Source organism: Lynx rufus, unplaced genomic scaffold (genome assembly GCF_022079265.1).
Source record: "Lynx rufus isolate CCGP_SWC_20201006 ecotype Redwood Valley unplaced genomic scaffold, mLynRuf1.p SCAF_2, whole genome shotgun sequence".
Lineage (NCBI taxonomy): Eukaryota > Metazoa > Chordata > Mammalia > Carnivora > Felidae > Lynx > Lynx rufus.
The window spans coordinates 157,023,247-157,033,689 of NW_025814834.1; the positions used below are offsets into that span (position 1 = coordinate 157,023,247).

The 10,443-nt window shown below is 39.9% G+C and overlaps 1 pseudogene; it reads left to right on the forward strand.

The window, feature by feature from the left end:
- Positions 1-305: 305 nt before the first annotated feature.
- LOC124514328 (E3 ubiquitin-protein ligase RNFT1-like) lies at positions 306-9,228 on the forward strand (annotated as a pseudogene).
- The last annotated feature ends 1,215 nt before the right edge of the window (positions 9,229-10,443 follow it).

Below are 10,443 nucleotides of genomic sequence, written 5' to 3' on the forward strand. Positions count from 1 at the left end.
AAAAAAAAAAAAGATTAAGAAAAGTAGTATAGGCTCTTAAAGTAGTATTGCTATCTAGAAACTTCACTTATTTGGAAAATTCCATTTCCCAGGAGCCATTGCAAATAATGATGCTTTTGGCATCTCCATGAATTAGAGGTAACTGCATCAGCTCACCCTGGACTAACTACCATCTAAAGTTTAATTCTATTGAGTGGGAAAATTCTCCCAGCCCTCAATAGCATGAGAATGACTGAGGCACTGGTCCTCAGACAGCAGCTCCAACTTCCTGAGCAGGAGACTGAATAGGGCAGTAGAAGAACAAGATGACAATTACCTCATATGGGCCCAAGGGTGAGCTCCTTTCCGACCAGGTGAGGCTCTGTAGAGAGGATGAAGTCAGTAGCCACATCACCAGGGGCCAAATATCCTAGGAGAAGTTATGTAATGAAGGTGTCCAGCTGGGAAAAGCCCACCTAATTCCATATTTCCTGCCTGTGCCCAAGACCCTGCTCACCCCATCAGGGAAACTCCCTGTGAAACAAAAACATAAGGGAAAGGACACTCCAGCCACCACAAACATAGTAAACACAGCCGTAACTACAGCCTATACAGAGGCAAAAAAACAACCTATCTTTATGTAGTTAAAGAAGCTTTAGAAAATATAGATGCAGAAAGAGAGAGGGGAAAAGAGTCGACTACATACATATACAGTAAGTGTGCTCATATGCAAAAAGGATATATTAGGATCTTCTTTTCATTTATCAATATATACCTTAACAGAATCATTTTGAATTGCATCATATCCAATTTTACAGCCATATCCTTTTAATCAATCCCATGTTTCAGGGTATCCAAATTCTATTTTGTTATTTCTTGAGGGTGTCAGGAAGCCCTGGTTCAATACCAACTGACTAGTAGAGAGGAGTCAGACAGATAGAAATCAAACTATCAGCCTTATTTTTTATAAAAGTTGGATGGAGGACACAGATCAGGTGTGCAGCCCAATGAGACTCCTAACAGGGTATCTGGAGTTAAACAGTTTCCTAGACAGACACAGGTAGAGCTGGAAAACCGCAGGCTTCCCCACAGTCAGGAGGCCTTCCCCATAAAAGCTGCACTTGGCAGGAAGCCAGTGAGGGCACGTGCTCTGCAGGTAGAATGATGCAAAGTGTGAAAACAGTGGGAGCAGAGCCCTGACCACAACCAAACAAGCTGCTCCTTTTCCCCTGGGGAGGGGTGTGCGGTGGAAGAGGGGCTGGAAGTATTCCAGAAGTGGCTGTCCCCCAACACAGAAACCAGGCAAAAGCAGGTTACCTACTCAGTGCCATTTCAAAAACAAGGCTGTGATAACTATGCTTAAATTTTTACCTTTCTGCATTTGTCCTATTATTTTCTTAGAACAAATTCCTAGAAGTGGGATTCCCAAGTCAAAGCTAAAAGCATCTTTAAAATCTTTCACACATACTATCAAACTGCAGAGAAGACTATAGATTTACACTCCCAACAGCAATGGATGAAAGTGCACACTTCTTCACTCCCCTTGCTGTTGTGATAGGTTAAAATGGTATCTCATTATTGTGCTCGTATGCATTTTGTTACTAGGAAGGCTAAAATCTTTCCATTGGACATTTTTATTTTTTTCTTTTCGGACTCCTTTGGTATGCCCTCTGCTCATTTCTTTGGTGAGATTTTCATATCCTTATTCGTTTATTAAGATGCAAAAACATTTAAGCAAGTCACTCTTCTTAATCTTACAATTGTGATGCGTCACATAGCAGTTAGAATCATAAGCCTAACACAGCATGATACTGAGGTTGAGAATGATCATTTGCGTATTTATTAAAACTTTTCCTCATATCAAGGCAAGAACTTATTTGAAGAAGGGACAGGCTTTTGGAAAAGGTCAACATCTATAGCCCACAGAAGTGCTTGGATTTAATATCCTCTGATATTTAGTCTATGCAATGACATTTTTATTTCAAACTTTAAGATACTTCATAATTATTAATCCAGAAATCTGAAATTTTTTTTCTTTTTTTTTAAGGAGAAAATAGTTCATGTTTCATTTTAATTCCAAGTACAAGAGGGACAGTTAAATTTCTTTAAACAACTGCTGACATCATCTCGAGGGGGTGAGGGCAGGAAATGACAGACCTGCATTCAAACACAATAATCACTTTATTACCAGATCTAATGACATGTCTGGGAGAGACCCAGAGTCTTGTCCAGTTAATGCCCCCTTGCCCTTCACTTTTTTATCAAAAAAAAAAAAAATCCTTAACAGATGTGCTTTATTTTGAGCATATTCAGTACACAGAACTTTAAAATTTTGAAGAAAAACTCAGGGTAATTACTTGTTCTCTTTATTAAAAGATTGCCATCAGAAATATCAGATATAAACTGCTTGCTGAGGCAAGGTGCACGGTTAAATGATTGAACTGATACAGACATTTTAAAATAAACAGTTCCCAGTATTTTGATCCACAATCTGCCAAGGATAACTACTTTATGTTTTTAGGTAATACAGTTAAGCACTGGTAAACAAAACATTCTTTAAAGAACTTTAAAACTTTTAATGCATTATTCGATATTTTTAAGTTAAATTCCAGTTAGTTAACATAAAGGGGAATATTAGTTTCAGGTGTACAATACAGTAATTCAACACTTCCATACAACACTCAGTGCTCATCACAAGTGTACTCCTAATCCCCATCACCTATTTCACCCATCCCCCCCATCCACCTCCCCTTTGGTCACCATCAGTTTGTTCTCTACAGTTGAGTCTGTTTCTCGGTTTGCCTCTCCCTTTTTTCCTCTTTGCTCATTTGTTTTGTTTCTTATATTCCACATAAGTGAAATCATATAGTATTTGCCTTTCTCTGACTTCTTTCGCTTAGTATAATGCTGTCTAGTTCCATCCATGTTGTTGCAAATGGCAAGATTTCATTCTTTTTGATGGCTGGGTAATATTCTACTGTATAAATGTACCACATCTTCTTTATCCATTCATCAATCAATGGACAGTTGGGCTGTTTCCATAATTTGGCTGTTGCAGATAATGCTGCTATAAACATCAGGGTGCATCCCTTTGAATTAGTGATTTTGTATTGAGTAAATACCCAGAAGTGTGATTGTTGGATCATAGGGTAGATCTATTTTTAACTTTTTGAGGAAACATCATATGGTTTTCCACAATGGCTACACCAGTTTGCATTCCCACCAACAGTACGAGAAGGTTCCACATTCTCACCAACACCTTTTGTTTGTGTTGTTGATTTTTAGCCATTCTGACAGATTTGAGGGAATATCTCATTGTAGTTTTCATTTATATTTCCCAGATGATCAGTGATGTTGAGCATCTCTTCATGTGTCTGTTGGCCAGCTGGAGGTCTTCTTTGGAAAAGTGTCTATTCGTGTCTTCTGCCTATATTTTTTTTAATTTTTCTTTTTTTTAACGCTTATTTATTTATGAGACAGAGAGAGAGCATGAACGGGGCGGGGCAGAGAGAGAGGGAGACACAGAATGGGAAGCAGGTTCCAGGCTCTGAGCCATCAGCCCAGAGCGCGATGGGGGGCTCGAACTCACGGACTGCGAGATCGTGACCTGAGCCCAAGTCGGACGCTTAACTGACTGAGCCACCCAGGCGCCCCCTGCCTATATTTTAATTGGATTATTTGTTTTGGGGTGTTGAGTTTTAAAAGTTCTTTATATTTTTTGGATACTAACACTTTATCAGATAGGTCATTTGCAAATATCTTCTCCCATTCTATAGGTTGCCTTTTAGTTTTGTTGATTGTTTCCTTCACTGTGCAAAATCTTTTCATTTTGATGAAGTCCCAATAGTTTATTTTTGCTTTTTTTTTCCCTTTCCTCAAGAGACATATCTAGAGGGGCGCCTGGGTGGCTCAGTTGGTTAAGCGTCTGACTTCAGCTCAGGTCATGATCTCACAGTTTATGAGTTCGATCCCCACCTCAGGCTCTGCACTGACAGCTCAGACCCTGGAGCCTGCTTTAGATTGTGTCTCTCTCTGCCCCTCCCCCACTTGTGTTCTTTCCCTCTCTCTCAAAATAAATAAACATTAAAAAAAAGAGAGACATATCTAGAAAGAAATTGCTATGGTCAGTGTCAGAGAGGTTACTGTCTGTGTCCTTCTCTAGGATTTTTTTTATGGTTTTAGGTCTCACATTTAGGTCTTTCATCCACTTTGAATTTATTTTTGTGTATGGTATAAGAAAGTGGTCCAGTTTCATTCTTTTGCATTTTACTGTCCAGTTTTCCCAATATCATTTGTTGAAGAGACTATCTTTTTCCCACTAGATATTATTCTTGCTTTGTCAAAGATTAATTGACCGGGGTGCCTGGGTGGCTCAGTTGGTTTAGCATCTGACTTCGGCTCAGGTCATGATCTCACAGTTCGTGGGTTTGAGCCCTGCATCAGGCTCTGTGCTGACAACTCAGAGCCTGGAGCCTGCTTCTGATTCTGTGTCTCCCTCTCTCTGTGCCCCTCCCCCACTCACACTTTGTCTCTCAAAAATAAACATTAAAAAAAATTTTTTTAAAGATTAATTGACCATATAGTTGTGGGTTTCAATAATATCTTTGTAAGAGGTCTTAAAGTAATGGATATTGAGCAAATGGTAGTAAACAATTCCTTAACAAAAAAATGTGCTTAGTCATTCTTTCTGTTAAAAAATGTTCCATTTTGGGAGCACCTGGGTAGATCAGTCAGTTAATTGATCTCTTCTCAGGTCATGATCTCATGGTCATGAGATGGAGTCCTCTGGCTCTGAGCTGGGCGTGCAGCCTAAGATTCTCTCTCCCTCTCCTTCTGCCCCTGCCCTACTCGCATGTGTGCTCTCTCATTCTCTCTCAGAAAAAAAAAAAAGAAAGAAAAAAATCTTCATTCTTTTTAATTCCCTTCTTAACAGTAACATACTTTTAAATCTACCAAATCAATAAATTTCAGAATTCTAAAATTCGTGCTAGTATGAATTGTCCCAAAATATTCCCTTCATCATCTTTATGCTTCTCCATAAAGTATAACAATACCTGTTAGAGCCCTCATCATTCACCATTAATTCAATAAACATTTTGAGAAGCTGCTAACATTCTTAAAAACTTAGTCTCTGCTACATTAGGAGCTAAGGTACAAAGATAAGTAAAACAGTTCTTACCCTCAAGGAAAACATGGTCTAGAGTTTATGGTCTAGCAGGGTAGACAGTGTATAGTTTATAGTGGGGGAGACAGAAAAAGAGAATCCACTGTGGTATAATCAAGTACTGACACTGAGCCCAAGGAAACAGTCACACTGAGGCTGAGGGAATCAGAGAAGGCTTCTAGGAGGAAGTGATGAGTCACTGAGTCCTGGACAATGAGCAGGTTCTAGCTAGGGTGATTCAGGGAAGTGTAAAGGCACAGAGGCAGATGGGTCACAATGAGGAGAACCAGTAGTACAGTTCAGTTCAGATGAAGCATAGAGTTGGGGTGGGCACAGTCAATGGTGAGAGCACTACAGAAAGAACATTACATCTTTACATCTCAATGAATGCTGACAAAAGTTGATAATGAAAGGCTATTCTTACCTTCCTCCCCCCATTTCACAGTTAAAGAAACAGAAAAATTAAAATTAAAATTTTAAATTAAGTAACTTGCCCAAGGTCATATATTGTAGAAGTGGCTAAAATAAAATTCCAACTTAGAAATTCTGATTCCAGAGCCTAGGCTCATCTGCTAATCATGAATGGATTGTATGCTATGCTAAGGAATTTGAATTTCACCTTGAAGGTCATGTGAGGACAACAATTTTAAGCAGGAGAATGCTAGAGTCCATTTTGCCTTTTAAAAGGATGACCCATACTGCTAAACGGACGAAGTGAGGCTAGACCTGAGATGGAACTATGTACGGTTCTGCCTGATGTACCCTGCACAACTAGAGGGAGGACCATCAAATGTGGTCTATGAATGGCACTCAAAGTTGTGCAATACACAACCTACATGACCACATTTAATGTAACTGCAAGTTAGGAGGTTATTACAGTAATCCAGACTTAAGATGTATGAGGGATTGAACTAAAGAAGAAGGGAATGGTTTATAATGCAGAAATAACAATGTAGAATCAACAGGAGCTGGTGGCTGGGTGGATGAAGATGGTGACACAGAAAGAGCAGTCAAAGAAGCTTTATTTTGTCTCAGTCTAAGTTGGAACTACATTTTTTCATCTTCTTCCCTACTTGGTTCTGGGTTAGAAACTTGCACATGATTTGGAAAATGAAACAAAGGAGTCAGCCCTTATGCTCTGAAGGTCATCATGGTTACAGGTGAGTAGAGTAAGATGCAGAGAAGCAAGTGCCAGTCTGTGCTTGTTCTTCCTCACTCTACACCTTCCTCTGCCTCCAGATCCAGCTGTTCTTCCCATCTGCCTGTCCTGCTGACCAACAGCAACCCATGACCAAATACCCAACTGCAAACTCACAGAAGCAACCACGAGGACCAGATCACAGCCTTCCACAGACCTCCATGGGAGTGGAGTTCTCCTTTGTGGACCCTATCAGCAGATTCCCCTCAAGCTCGGACTTGTCCACCATGCCAATGTTTCAGGAAGACTGCTTGGTAACCGCCCTGCTTCACCAACTCTCCTTCCTGGACCCTTACTTCCCCTGATCCCAGCAGGCTTTTTTTGTAGCAACTGAAAAGATTATTCTGAAAGGCATATAGAGCTGCAAAGAACATAGAAGAGTCAAAACAACTTTGGAAAAGAAAAAATTCGAAGGACTTACACCATTTGATGTCAAGACTTATAAATGAATCTATGACAGAGCTGTAAAGATGGACACCCAAATTACACAGGGGCAAAACATGTGGTAAACTTGCCTGGGATAACTTGGAAGGCAGAACATATGCCCATTGACACTGTAATTCTGGGGGAAGTGGTTGGCAAGAGAATAATTGTGGGCTTTTATTTTGTATCTCAGGCAAAGTATTTTTTTTCCCTCATTAGCTCTTTTTTTTTTTCAATATATGAAATTTATTATCAAATTGGTTTCCATACAACACCCAGTGCTCATCCCAAAAGGTGCCCTCCTCAATACCCATCACCCACCTTCCCCTCCCTCCAACCCCCCATCAACCCTCAGTTTGTTCTCAGTTTTTAACAGTCTCTATGCTTTGGCTCTCTCCCACTCTAACCTCTTTTTTTTTTTTTTTCCTTCCCCTCCCCCATGGGTTTCTGTTAAGTTTCTCAGGATCCACATAAGAGTGAACACATATGGTATCTGTCTTTCTCTGTATGGCTTATTTCACTTAGCATCACACTCTCCAGTTCCATCCACGTTGCTACAAAAAGCCATATTTCATTCTTTCTCATTGCCACGTAGTATTCCATTGTGTATATAAACCACAATTTCTTTATCCATTCATCAGTTGATGGACATTTAGGCTCTTTCCATAATTTGGCTATTGTTGAGAGTGCTGCTATAAACATTGGGGTACAGGTGCCCCTATGCATCAGTACTCCTGTATCCCTTGGGTAGATTCCTAGCAGTGCTATTGCTGGGTCATAGGGTAGGTCTATTTTTAATTTTCTGAGGAAACTCCACACTGCTTTCCAGAGCGGTTGCACCAATTTGCATTCCCACCAACAGTGCAAGAGGGTTCCTGTTTCTCCACATCCTCTCCAGCATCTATAGTCTCCTGATTGGTTCATTTTGCCCACTCTGACTGGCGTGAGGTGATATCTGAGTGTGGTTTTGATTTGTATTTCCCTGATAAGGAGCGACGTTGAACATCTTTTCATGTGTCAGGCAAAGTATTTTAAGAAGTGAGCTCAAGTGAGACACCTGGGTGGCTCAGTCGGTTAAGTGTCCCATTCTTCATTTCGGCTCAGGTCATGATCTTGCAATTTGTGAGTTTGAGCCCCACATCAGGCTCTGCGCTGGCAGCATGGACCCTGTTTGGGATTCTCTTCCTCCCTCTCACTGCCCTCCCCACCTCAAAATAAATAAACTTAAAAAAAAAGAGCTTATGAAATAATTGGCCAATTTGCAAGCCAATTTGGGAGCCTAACGAGGAAGGCTGTATGAAAGCTATTGGGCCCCAAATTTTAAAAGACAATTTTGAAAATATATCTGAACACAAAATCCCATTAAAATCTAGCTTTGTTTCTGCCACTGGGGCTAACAAAGTTGTGGTTGGGTTTGAGGATGAGGAACCCTGACTATAGAGATAGGACGGTCTCCCATTGTCCCTGACACCCTGTGAGACTTCCACCCACTCATCGTCATTAGAGGAAACACAATCCCTATGCAAAGGAATGTGGAGGAGAGAAAAAATACTCAAGGACCATGCCACCCTCCATGAACTGTGGACATTGCAGCAGCATCAATCTCCTAAAGTGCTCCTGCAACAAGATGGACAGAAGGGCCCTGCCTTCATTCTGGAGATTCTCACATCCAGATAAACTCCAGGTCTAAAGAATGTGCTGAAAATCCAAGCTTCAGAAATATATGTAATTTCTCTTGGAACTGGGCTTCTAACAACTTTTATGTATGTCAACAAAAATACTGTAAATTGGGCTTTTCTAAGAAAAAGTGCCCAAAAATTCAGTATACTTGGTATTCTTGGCAGAATCTTTTGTTCTCTTTCATTTTTCAGTCACTTTATTACACTTTAATCTTTGTAAATACTACTTTGGGTCATCCAAGCTTCTGGAAGTACTTTGGATTATTGGAATTATAGTCTTCATTCTGAAAGTCTTCTTCATTGGCTCAACATGCCTTACTTTATTGGGTACCCTCTTTCATGATGCCTTTTAAATCCAAGGATTACTGGTATACATTCTTAGAAGAATTGTGTCAGTATAAATGAATTTTGTTCCATATCAGTTTGGTTTCATTACCTCATTAGCTACAGGGAGTTTGGTAATATAACTAGATTCTTGGGATATTACCAGCTTATTTTACTTCCTTTTAAAATTTTGGATTCTTTTTGGAAATCTGAGGACTTTCAGACAGGTTTTGTAATACTTTTTACATGACCAAGCTATAGAGTGACTTGTCCAGATGATATTTGATCAATATGTTAAGCAGAATTTCTTGAGATTATTTTTCCCATCTGTCAACATATATTTTCTCAAGAGTACATTACTTCATGGTTTCACCAAGAGATGTCCACTGGTCAGAACCGTGATTTCAGACCATGTAACCAAATGGCAAGATGGGGATACTTCATCACACCTTCAAATATAAGTAAGTCCAGGGGTGCCTGGGTGGGTCAGTCAGTTGAGCATCCGACTTCGGTTCAGGTCATGATCTCATAGTTCATGGGTTCGAGCCCCACATTAGAGTCGCTGTCAGTGCAGATCCCACTTCAGATCCTCTGTCCCCCCTCTCTCTCAAAAATAAACATTTAAAAAAGAGAGACAGAAACAAATATAGTTAAGTCCTATAAACTATTAAGACTACAACATATTAATTTCATTTGGTTGTACTGACCATTGCTAAAGTCATCAGGATAGATTTTAGTATGCACTCTCTCAAATAAACTTCAAAAAAAATATGTAAGTAATGTTTAACCTAACGTCTATATTGACATTTATTCTATCCTAATTACTTGACATGTGATTGCAGTATAAAACTATAAATGTATTTTCTTACTAATGTTATCAAAAACAGCAACTGCATAACTAAATTAAGAATTAATGGCTTCAGAGGAATTCAGGCATTCTTTTCAAACAATGTTTCAAAATAAGGAATTTTTTTTTTTAATTTTTTTTTTCAACGTTTATTTTTATTTTTGGGACAGAGAGAGACAGAGCATGAACGGGGGAGGGGCAGAGAGAGAGGGAGACACAGAATCGGAAACCAGGCTCCAGGCTCTGAGCCATCAGCCCAGAGCCTGACGCGGGGCTCAAACTCACGGACCGCGAGATCGTGACCTGGCTGAAGTCGGACGCTTAACCAACTGTGCCACCCAGGCGCCCCAAAATTTATATATTTTTTCATTTGAGAGGGTGTGTGAGAGAGCAGGGAAGAGACAGAGAGAGGGGAAGAGAAAGAATCCCAAGCAGGCTCCACACTGCAGTGCAGAGCCTGACGTGGGGCTTGAACCCACAAGCCATGAGATCACGACCTGAGCTGAAATCAAGAGTCAGATGCTTAACCGAGACACCCAGGTGCCCCAAAATTTACAGTATTTTATTTTTTATGATTTTTTTAATGAGAATTTCATTTTAATGTTTTTTTAATTTACATCTAAATTAGTTAGAATATGGTACAACAACGATTTCAGGAGTAGATTCCTTAGTGCCCCTTACCCATTTAGCTCATCCTCCCTCCCACAACCCCTCCAGTAACCCTCAGTTTGTTCTCCATATTTAAGAGTCTTTTATGAAAAAAAAATTTAAAAAAGACTCTCTTATGTTTTGTCCCCCTCCCTGTTTTTATATTTTGTTTCCCTTCCCT